Here is a 12425-nt window from a genome sequence, read left to right as displayed (position 1 = left end):
TTCTGAGTAAAAATGTTTGTGATGTAAAATGAATATGTTAAATATTTATATAACTAGTTATGGAAAAGACTACAGTGGGGTGAGGGGTAATGAGAACAGAGAAAGTTGTAGTAAGTATGAGAATAAAAACAATAGAATTAAAATTGAGATAGAATTTTCGGTTAGTTCAGAATATAAAAAAATCATGGACCTATAGATTTAAAAATGGTGTTTGGCAACAGTTTTTAAATATATAAGTTGAAAGAGTACTTCCATTTTAATGTACATAATGGTTATTTCCCTTGTGAGATAATGATAAGCAATGATGTCTCCTTTGATGCCATTTCATTATTTTCTTTGAAACTCTCCGAGTGTGTGAATATAAAAGTATGAATTTATTACTGTGTATACACAGATACAAATGCATACACATGCATTTAAATGTAATTTTAGTTTTTGCTCTTCTGGCATGTGTATATGGGTCAGAATAGTTTATGTATGGCTCATCTCCAGCTCTAATCTATTGGCATGAAACTTTCCAGCCCATTGTGTGTTTTACTTTCAAGAAAAGGATTTTTATGTTTGTGGAAAATACTATTGCTTACTTTAAGCATTTAATTTCTTTTTTCCCCCCCTACTCTGCCTCTTTACAGTTATATAGCCAAATACCCTGACTAATGCCAACAACACACCAATTATAGGTTGGAGAGTATAACTTCCGATTACTCAGTAATACACACTTTCGCGTTTTTATGTGTGTGCTTGTGTGTGAATGTATATATGTGTGTGTGTGTGTGTGTGTGTGTGTGTATGTGTGTATGTATATATATCTACATGTATGTATGTATGTTTATGCACAAGCCTAAGTCGTGTTTACCGGTATTGGCTATATGAAATCTTTATAGATACATGAGCATAAGAACACAAGCATATATCCCAATTAGTGACTTGTTATAGATTGTTAAACATTTTTCTATATATAATGTCTATAATTCCATTTCTTTTGAGTTTAATGTGAACTAAATATTTCTCCTCAGGAAAAATTTCATCTCATAGGGCAAAGAGAAATGAGATGATATTTACAGAACTGAAGTATCTAAAAGTTTATTATATTTACTATTTTGCATTTTTATTATTTTAGCAAGTATAATATTAAAAAGAAATACATATTGTTTTTCTCATTTTATCCATTACTTGCATAATTTTGTTTGGTGTTCACAATAATCTGAATTTCTTAACTTGGAGTCTTTCAACATTTTGTAAGTTATTTATTCATCTATTCACTTTCATTTGTACAAATTTTCCCATTGGTATCTTCTGATAGTTTTGTTATACAGGTAATTCTGCCATATTTCATAGTTTTGTTTATAACCATAATCACCTATGATATGCATTTAAACAGTTAAATAATGCATTCATTCCAAAATTATATGGTTCAAAATGTAATATATGACCCCATTTTTAAAACACCATTTGAAGGAAATTTCAAGGTTTTGTGGTTAGTTGACAAATAAGAATGTGAGGTTCAATCATGAGATTAGTGAAAAGGTGTTCAGGCAATACTGAAAATTATTTAACGTATGACTGAGTTAAAGGGAAAGAAGGAAGGTTTAAAAAAAGCTTCGCTCAAATTAAATTCAGTTTTACAATGTTGAGATATGAACGTGCATTAAAGTAGAATATGAACAGTTGAAACTACACTACAGTGCAAATTCATATCAAACCAGCATGGAAATACACTAAACTAATGGTGACAGTATTGAAAAATTTTGCCTATGCACAATGCCAAATTTTTTGAGGGAAATCTATTTTGGGCATCAATGAAAATTACTCTCAAAGTATAGAGTGACAAATCAAATAATGCTAGGCATTTGGTTACGTGTTCTTTAATTTCTGCTAACATACTATTATTGATATCAGCAACATTGATGATGTCAATTTTCAGTCTCTTTATATAAATCCAAAAATAATGTAAAATTAAAATGTTTTTAGCACTATTATTTGATATCCTAAAATGTCACCTCAGAAACAAACTACACGTTGGTGAAATGAAATATTCCTAAAGAAAAGAACAGTGAATTTTTAATGTAAAAATTTCATTTCAGAAAATATTTTCTTTAGTACATTTGATATGTAATGTAGAGGAGCACTTTATGGCTTTACTTTTTGCCTAGAATGTTCTGTAAAAGACAGATGAACATACTCTAATAGATGACATTCACCAAGTTGAGGATAAAGAAAATTGTTGGGGCACTGCAGTTTGACCTGTGTTGGACAATAGATTACTGTTGATATCCACATCCTCTGCAGGAGCCCATGGGTGGATTTGAAATTTGCTCTGCAAGCCAATAAAATGCATCTCAGTTATAACACTGAGCTCAGTCTCACATAATATTGATTTACAGCTAAGAGAAACAAGCCAGAAATAGTTGAATGTTTCTTATCAAGAATATGGTTTAGTACTAGTGACAGGATAGGAGCCATCGATCTTTCAGATCCTAATGACTCAGCAGCCAGTTGTAACTCTAAGACTACTTGACATCTTTAGTGAAGAATTTAAAGCAGAATATAATCCTTGACTTGAAATAAAATATAAATCTAATAATTATAATGATTTACTGACAACCTGTCAGTGTTGATTTTGGATTTTATATTTCTATGTTTAAATTCTAGTAAGTTTAACTCGGCTTTTAATCCATCCAGAGTTGATGAAATAAATACTTGTGATTTACTGGACGCAAGTGAACTAGCACTTGTTTTATTGTATTATAGAATAGTGAATGAATTCTGCATTGGTTTTTGACAGTTATTCCAATTGTTCGATCAACAGAATTACATATTCAATGAATTACAGTGTCCGCAGACTAATATTTCACAGGCCTATATACCCTTCATGTAATCTTAAGGCAGAATCATCATGCAGTGTGACAAAGATGTCTCATGTAAATCACTACCTTATTATTATTATTATTATCATCATCATGGTGGTGAGCTGGCAGAATTGTTACCATGCTCAGCAAAATGCTTTCGGTCATTATGCTCTAAATTCAAATTCGGCTGAGATTGACATTTTAGATCAGCCTCCTCCTCGAAATTTCAAGCCTTGTACCTTGAGTGAGAACGATTATTATTGTTGTTGTTATCGTTTTTAAGGTGGTGAACTAGCAAAATTATTAGCATATCGGATAAAATGTTAAGCAGCATTTCTTCCACCTATTTGCATTCTGAGTTCATATCCCACTGAGGTCAAATTTGCCTTTCATCCTTTTACAATTGATAAAATACTAGTCAAGTACTGGGGTTGATGTAATTTAACTTATACCATCCTCCTAAAATTGCTGGCCTTGTGACAAAATCTGAAACCATTATTACCTTCACCTTAGCAAAGGCGGAAGTATTGTTTTCTGTCACGTTTGTTTGTTTGTCCATGGATATGATATCTCAAGAACTGCTGGATGGATTTGGATGAAACTTTCGGAGATGTTTGGCCTCGTGACTGGCAAGAACTGGTTAGATTTTGGGATTGATCTGGTACCAGACAAGGATTCTGGATTATTTTTCCGTTTTTTTTTATTTAATTTTTCACAGAGGTCGGGTTCATTTTTAGTATTTACATTTGTGAGAGCAGTCAAGTTTATTTCAGATATTCTCATTTTAAAACTCATCTCTGGCTAATTGTCGAGAGGACGTTGGTGTTGCCTTGGCAGAGGTTTGCCCCCTCTAAGTGCTCTGGTTATTATTATTATTGGAAGAGTCATTATAGTATTGGACAATTGTTTTCACTCTAATACTTATAGCATAGACCGTGCTAACCATAAGACCATGCATTTGCATGGTCTTATAGTTAAGTTATTGGGCTTTCAATCATAATGTTTTGAGTGATATGTTTTGACCATGAGCAAGGCACTTCATTTCATATTCTTTCAGTCTACTCAACTGAACATGAGCACCAGACAAGTGCTGTAGTAGATTTCTCTCTCCTTCTAGCCATCACATCCAGAATGTGCCACTGGATTAAAGGCTATGAGAAGAGGGTGTCTGTGTCTGCTCGTGACTACATAGGCATCTAAAATAATCAACAAAGGGAGACTGTCATGGGGTCCTGGTATTGGTCATGTTTGGATGGTGGCACATGAAAAGCACCATCTGTACGTGGCCGATGCCAGTACACCGTGACTGACTCCCATGCTGATGGCATGTAAAAAGCACCATCCGAATGTGGCTAATGCCAGGGCTGCCTGATTGGCTCCTGTGGTGGTGGCATGTAAGAAGCACCCACTACACTCTTGGAGTGGTTGGCGTTAGGAAGGGCATCCAACTGTAGAAACATTGCCAGATTAGACTGGAGCCTGGTGCAACCACTGGCTCTCTAGATCTCAGTCAAACCATCCAACCCATGCCAGCATGGAAAACGGTCGTTAAGTGATGATGATGATCATCATCATAATGATTGTACATGTAGCCAAGCATACTTATTTGTTGATGGCCGGCTCTTTAATGTGAAGTGTAGTTTTTAATCTCTTATCTTTTACTTGTTTCAGTCATTAGACTGCGGCCATGCTGGGGCACTGTCTTGATGAATTTTAGTCAAATGAATCAACCCCTATATTTCTTTCAGCTTCCATCTAACAGATCCACTCATAAGGCTTTGGTTGGCCCAAAGTTATAGTAGGAGAAACTTGCCCAATGTGCCATGCAGTGGGATTGAACGCAGAACCATGTGGTTGGGAAGCAAACTTCTTACCACACAGCCCCACTCCTGTTAGTAGTATTTATCATACTTCATGGTGTATAATGCACACTTTTGATTTGAAGAAATGATTTCTTGCAAAATACAAACGTCAAAGATATTAGAAATAACAGTATAAAATGTTATAGTAACTCTTTATAGGATTGATGTCACCACAAAGTAAGAAAACTATCCTGTATCCATGTATAGTGCATAGGGCAATTTATAAAACTTGTTATCAATATCAAAAAGTCTGCATTATACGTCATAAAATACAGTAATTATATTTCAGGGTTGTCTCACTTTTGTTTGTAAAATAAAATTCTCATCATTAAATGTGTAATTCTAATTAAAATTTCTTGGCTTACTTCATCAAGTAAGTTAGTAATCTTATTATTTGTCTTTCATGCAGCCAGCATCCCAAGATATTCCCCCCCCCCCCCGAATCATTCTTTTAAAATACAATGCCAATCTGTGATGATTAACAAAAAAACAATCTCAAATAAATTCTCTTGTGATCTAAGATCTGCAGTAATTAGGCAATGTCTTGCTGGGGAATTCTCATATAAGACTGAAATACAACTAGAGTTATCATTGTCTGTTGAAGACCAGACTCACTCTCCACTGCATTCCATATCTAATTAATGTTAAAATTAATTACAGGGTTAAGGTGGCAAGCTGGTAGAATAGTTAGCACTCTGGGCTAAGTGCTTTGTGGCATCTCATCTGTTTTACATTCTGAGTTCAAATTCCGCCAGGGTCAACTTTGCTTTTATCATCCTTCTGGAGGTCAAATAAAATAGGTACCAGTTATACAATGGAGTTGATGTAATCGACTTAGCCTCTTCTTCAAACCAGCTGACATCATCATCATCATCACCATCATCTAATGTTTGTTTTCCATGCTGGCATGGGTTGGACGGTTTGACTGGGGAATGGCGAGCCAGGTGGCTGCACCAGGTTCCAATCTGATCTGGCAATGTTTCTACAGCTTCCTAACGCCAATCACTCTGAGAGTGTAGTGGGTGCTTTTTATGTGCTACTGGTACGTGAGCTAGTCAGGCGGCACTGGCAATGACCCACACATGAATGGTGCTTATTGCATGCCACCAGCATGGGAGCCAGTCAAGCAGCACTGGCATCTGCCACAATTACAATTTCCATTTGATTGTGATTTGATTTGATTTGATTCAAATTACAATCAAATGGAAATTGTGCCAAAATTTGAAACCAATATTAATTTCAGTGTTTGACTAAATTAAGTAATTTATTTAGGTAATAATTGCTCTCTTGATTAAGGTATAGTTTAAATTTAAATATCTTGGTTTACTACATGAAGCTTTCTAGTGCCCTCTTTACTTCTGAGTCTCCATCCAGCAGGTGTGCCTTGGTAGTCTTCAAAAGTCTTTCTACTTACTCTAAAAACTTTCAACCATTCATTCTCCCTATCTATCACTAATACCACTATTATTAATCATAATTTAGTTATGTCAGTGAAAATACTCTATTGATAAATTTATGGGCCCTAAGTTTTTTCGTTAGTTTATTCATAAAAATAATAAGGTGTGTACACATATATTTTTATGACATATGATTTTTAAACGGTTAAAATTTACAAATGATAAAAATTGAAAAGGACTTTAGTAAATTCAGAATAGTCATTATTATAAACTGACTAATTTGGCAATGAAGATGTTAGTGATAATGATTACACACACACACACACACACACACACGTACGTACTGGGTGTTCTGGGTGTTTATGAGTTAACTTTAGTAGGGTGTAAATGAAAGATGACCTAACATAATTTTTATTTTGTGGTATGTACCAAATTTTTATTTTTTCATTTAATTTTTGGCATTGATACACCTGGGTATATCAATAGCATTTGTATGCCAAATTCCAGTCTTATATAGATGAAAAAGTGTACTGTGTTTGTGACTTTAGTTGGAGATTGCCACCTTCTTGAACATAGCTGGGTTCTTTGAGTTAATGGTCAGGAAAAAGCTTGAGGCCTCCGGCCAGGGCATGCCATCTGTGACCAAGAGAAAAATACCTATTCAGTGGTCAGATGTTGTCAAGATAGTTGTGTTTATCCAGCATGTGCAGGACATCATCAACGACCATCCCAGCATATCAGTGAAAGCTATTGCAAAGCAGCTCAATGTGGCAGAGTCCATTGTCAGATATGTGGTGTATGAGGATGTCTTACATGATGACAAGTGGGCAGTTGATGTCCAGCAAAACTCAGGAGAAATATGTGATAAGTTATCTCGTAGCACTCATGATTTGACTACTGGATTGTTATATCTGTGGTATTATTGAGTAAGGGGACCAGCTAGGAGTGGCATGGGGAGAGGCGAGCTATCCTGACGTAGTCATTTCAATCACTGCATCAAAGCTGTCATAAGGACTGAGGTTGGTTTTGTTGATTGGTCACTTTCTTTGTGTATCTAGTTGAAAATGCATACTATTTTTCTAGGAGAATGTTGGTTTGTTTTTGTTTCTCCTTCTGTTTTGTTTAGTTTTCAGTTACCTAGCACACCCTGTATATATAAAAGAGAGAAAAGCATGTGTGTGTGTGTGTGTGTGTGGGCGCGTGCGTGTAAGTGAGTACATACAAATGCTAGTATTTCGTCTGTAATTATCTTGAGGTAAAATTACTTTCTCTGTTTTCATACTTGAAAAGCATTATATGCCAGTTGGGATGGATTGTTTAAGTATTAAATATTCATTGCATTATTGATATAGTGCTGTAGTCATGTTTAAATAGAGGGGTTTTTTTCTCCTTTCTATCATTTATTCTCTATTTTCATTTCATTTATTTGTTTATTGGTCTTCAACTGTAGCTATTTGCATAAGATAACTCACCTGGAATATAGCCATTTGGAAATGATTAGAAATGGTAAAATCATCTGAACCCCTGGTGGAGAAACCCTGAATTGATAGACAGGTACATCAAGGAACACAGTGAAGAGAGATAAGGGCTTATAACTGCTTGTCAACTCTAAATTTTCAAACTGAATTAAATCCAAATATAATCTAAAGCTTTTAGAAACAGAAAGTAAATAATCTCATAATCTTTGAGGATTAAAAAAAACCCAATTAATTTTAATTATTTGGCTGATTGCATTTTTTGCTTTTTATTCTATTATGTTATTTTCATTCTATAGATTTGAAATGAAATATAGTTACATTCTTTTAAACGGAAGTTTCTTAAATACGTAATTTAACCTTTCTCATTGATTAAACATTGATGTAGTCCCATTTGTAAGTGTGTACTCAAGTGCTTGTATGTGTTTGTGAGAGAGAGAGAGTGTGGGAGAGAGAGAAGAAAAATAGAGAGTAAGAGAGAGGCAGGGGATTTTTGTTTGTGCAATTACATTAAATTCTTGAAGATTAAACTTGGTTTGAATGGAGAATATCTGTATATGATCAGTGTGCATTGAAATACAAAGTATATGAGAGATAATTAAGAGTACTGAGTACTCTCTTTTAATTCTCTTTCATATATTCTTTGTATTTGTGTTCTAACTGATTTTATAAAGTGGTCTTTGGTTACACTAGCTGCTCCACTTCAGTAATAGACACACACACACATACATGCATACATGTGTGTGTTAATATTTGCACATACGTGTTTCTGTATTCATATGTATTCAAGGGAACTGGTATAGCAATGCCTTATTAAATATGAAGGTTGAGGGTTAATGTAATTGTGGTGAAATAGTATCACTGACTGGCAAAGACTATAATGAGAGGCAGCATATATTGTTTGGTGCGAAGTGCAAGTACAGAAAAGTATATGGGTAGCATAGAAGCAAGGAAGCTGATGTGTGTAGTGATGAGAATGTGGAGAGACAAATTTAAAGAGCAGAGCTTGTTACATTAAAAGGATCAGAAGTAATACAGTTTGAAAGGAAGGCAGTGATAGAATATTCTCAGTAATAGATAATCTTCTGAATTCAGTCTTAGATACATTATTTACATTTGACGGATATTTGTCCTCATCTTGTTTGTTGTTAACACATTTCGGCTGATATACCTGCCAGCCTTCATCATGTGTCTTGGGGAAATTTCGAACCTGGTTTCTCATTCTTAAGGTGTTTTTCAATGTTATTATTATTATTCAGGTCACTGCTTGGAATCGAACTTGGAATCTTGGGGTTAGTAGCCCGGGTATATGGCGTAGTGGTTAAGAGTGCAGGCTACTAACCCCAAGATTTCAAGTTCGATTCCAAGCAGTGGCCTGAATAATAATAATAATAATAATAATAATAATAATAATAATAATAATATCGAAAAAATACCTTAGGAATGAGAACCCAGGTTCAAAATTTCTCCAAGACACCTGATGAAGGCTGGAGGGTATATCAGCCGAAATGTTGTGTTAACAAGAAACAAGATGAGGACAAATATCCATCAAATGTAAATAATGTACATAATTCTTCATCTCTTAAATATAGAACTGTATTATCAGTCCTAGATGTGTGAAGTTAAAAGAGATGATCATTCACATATATGATAAGAGCATTTCATATCTAAGTATATTTGGGGCTATGTTGTGAGCTGGCACAGTTACTTGAAGCAAGAACATTTTCTTATTTTCTGATGAGAAAGCTATGACTCCTGAATGTAATTTTTTCAGAAAATTAGTATTTCAAAAGATGACGATGGTCGTTCTAGCACAGTTGAGATAGAGTTGTTGTATGTCAAACAGCATATATGTTAACTTATGTGACATAAACAAGGATTTTACACTTGTATCATGGTTTTGATTAGTCAGCCCATTGGTCAATGGTTGTATGTCTGTAGGCTGATTAGGAATTGTGTGTGTAAATGTATACATACATACATATATATATATATATATATATATATATATATATATATATATATCTGACTCTACTAACTTCCAACATAATGTTGTATTGAATTCTTTTATGTTTTTGTACCACAAGATAAAATGTGTTTGCATATATATTATATTTACATATGCACACATATCTATATATATATACATACATGTATGTACATACATGCACATATATATACATACACACACACACACACACACACACACACACACACACACACCCACATAAAGTGCAGTTGTTTGTGTTGTACTAGATGTGGGGACTGATGCATATCTTATTAAAAAAGACAGTTTTGCACTATTTTTAGACATTTCATATTTAGTTTCCTATATTCTGTTGTAAGTTCTTAAACTTATTGCTTTGTGTTTTCTATTAGTATATTTCTAAGTTTATATTATTGATGTTTTGAGGCATTGTGAATTTATTATCAATGTATATACGTATAAGAACATGGCATATGTACTTATCTGTCACAACCATCCACCGGTATATTTATAAATGGTCAGGAGCTCATTGTACATTGAATTATGTATATTTTTTTTTAACATATTTGTTGTTTTTATAGATTGAATAAGAGATAACTAGAGCATGCAGCATGAACTTTACAACAAATATTTCTTTCATTGATCTCTTATTCAAATACATGCATATACACAACACATGCACACACACGACACACATACACATGCACACACACACACATGCACACACTCTTGTGTATATAAATGAAGTTTATGTTTTACATTTATGTGTTTGTTAAGCTTTTATATATTCTTTTGTAGACGTTTATCTTCCATATCAGATTGTCAGGCTCCAAGATTTATCTCTTCACATCAATACTCTTCTTCTCCATGTGGTTAATGTCCTAGACATTAGGGTCATATTTCAACACAGCTTTGTAATGAAGTGTAAGTACTATCTCAGCCAGCATGATGCAAATAATAGCTTAACATAAAGTATGGCCTATAGCTGATGTCCACTTGATATGTAGCACACCTGTCCAGTTGATGGCCAATGACTAATAAAGATGTGCATAAGCAACACCTTCATTTTGAGGGTTTCCATAGTTAGAATTTATTCACTCATAGCCAGGCCAAGAACTGATTGCAACTAGTTATCTCTTGTACTTGCGGAAATTATTAAAAATAACATTAGTCATTCAGCTATAGTCTTTATCCTTCCTCAATGCATAATTAGAATGTATGTTAGCAACAGAGGCTGAATAAATATTATCTCACTGCATAATCATTTCTTATTAACTTTTTGATGGTCAAAGTGCAAGCTTGGCTTCGTGGTTCCGGAGTTCACTTCCCAAATTAAGTGGTTTCAGATTCAATCACACTGGGAAACACATTGTGCAAGTGTCTTCTTCTAAAGATCCCAGCTGCCTTAGGCTTTGTGAAAGGATATGGAAGGTGGAAACTTAAAGAAGCCTATCGTACATCGGTGTGTGGGGATATGTTTGTGCTTCCTGGTCCTGACATTATACGATACTTGTAAACAAGTGTCACCATCATACAAATACATCAAAACAGTCCTTAATTACCAATCTTCTTTGAAGTATGTTCAACCTTGCGGAAGTATTATGTTGCTTGAAAACTGGTAAAGGTTCGCAACAAGGAGGATATCTGACTGTAGAAAATCTACAACAAATTCCATGTGACCCATACATGGGAAAATGGATGTTTAAACAATGATCTTTTGGATCTTCATTGTATCATCATCATCATCATCATCATCATCATCGTTTAACGTCCGCTTTCCATGCTAGCATGGGTTGGACGATTTGACTGAGGACTGGTGAAACCGGATGGCAACACCAGGCTCCAATCTAAATTTGGCAGAGTTTCTACAGCTGGATGCCCTCCCTAACACCAACCACTCAGAGAGTGTAGTAGGTGCTTTTATGTGTCACCTGCATGAAGGCCAGTCAGGTGATACTGGCAACGGCCATGCTCGAAATGGTGTCTTTTATGTGCCACCCACACAAGCCAGTCCAGGGGCACTGGCAACGATCTCGCTCGAAAATCCTACGAAGGCCAGTCAGGCAGTACTGGCCTATTTGTCTGTCTGTTTGTCCATCTGTCTGTCCATCTGTATGTATGTATGCATATATATATATCTATAGGTATATATTATGAAGTCGGAGTGTTAAGCAGGGACCTGCTTAAATGCAATGTTATTACCAATTCAAATATGCTTGTGGCATGTTTGGACCGAGGAACAAGTCATTCACTATGATTTGTTATGGAGAAAATTTCTTGCTGTTGACATTGGTGTAAATCATGTAGATCAGTTTGCAGTACCCGCTTTCCAAACTTGTGAGATGCAGTATTTCAGAGTAGTTATCTCCTTTTCAGTCATAGACTCTAGGCAGAGGGCGCTGCACACTGACGAGAGTGATTCTCTTATACTATTTCAGTCATCGTACAATGACTGATAATACTACACAGCAGCTCACCATAAGTAAATTACAGAGTAGGAGCATTAAGCAGTAATATGTAGTGTTGTCAGCCATCATACAATGGCTGAAATAGTATAAGAGAATAACTCTCTTTCATCAGTTCGCAGCACCCTTTGTGCAGTGTCTGTGACTGAAGAGGAGATAACTACTCCAAAATGCTGCATCTAACAGTCTGGAAAGGGGGTACTGCAAACTGATCTATGTGTATTTACACCATTGTCAACAACGAGAAATTTTCTCCATGACAAAACACAGTGAATGGCTTGTTTATCAGTCCAAAAATGCCACAAGCATATTTCAACTGATGTGTATGTATATATGTGTGTGTGTGTGTGTGTGTGTGTGTGTGTGTGTGTGTGTGTGTGTGGTTGAATA

The 12425-nt window shown here is 35.0% G+C and overlaps 1 protein-coding gene across 4 annotated transcripts in view; it reads right to left on the bottom strand.

Moving 5' to 3' along the window:
• Positions 1-12425, bottom strand: part of LOC106869372 (potassium voltage-gated channel protein Shal) — a 442940-nt gene that overhangs the window by 63614 nt on the left and 366901 nt on the right. The gene's annotated exons all lie outside the window — the stretch shown is intronic.

This window comes from Octopus bimaculoides, chromosome 4 (assembly GCF_046866305.1).
Source record: "Octopus bimaculoides isolate indiv1 chromosome 4, ASM4686630v1, whole genome shotgun sequence".
In the NCBI taxonomy this organism is placed as follows: domain Eukaryota; kingdom Metazoa; phylum Mollusca; class Cephalopoda; order Octopoda; family Octopodidae; genus Octopus; species Octopus bimaculoides.
This window is presented reverse-complemented; position numbering and strand designations above follow the sequence as displayed.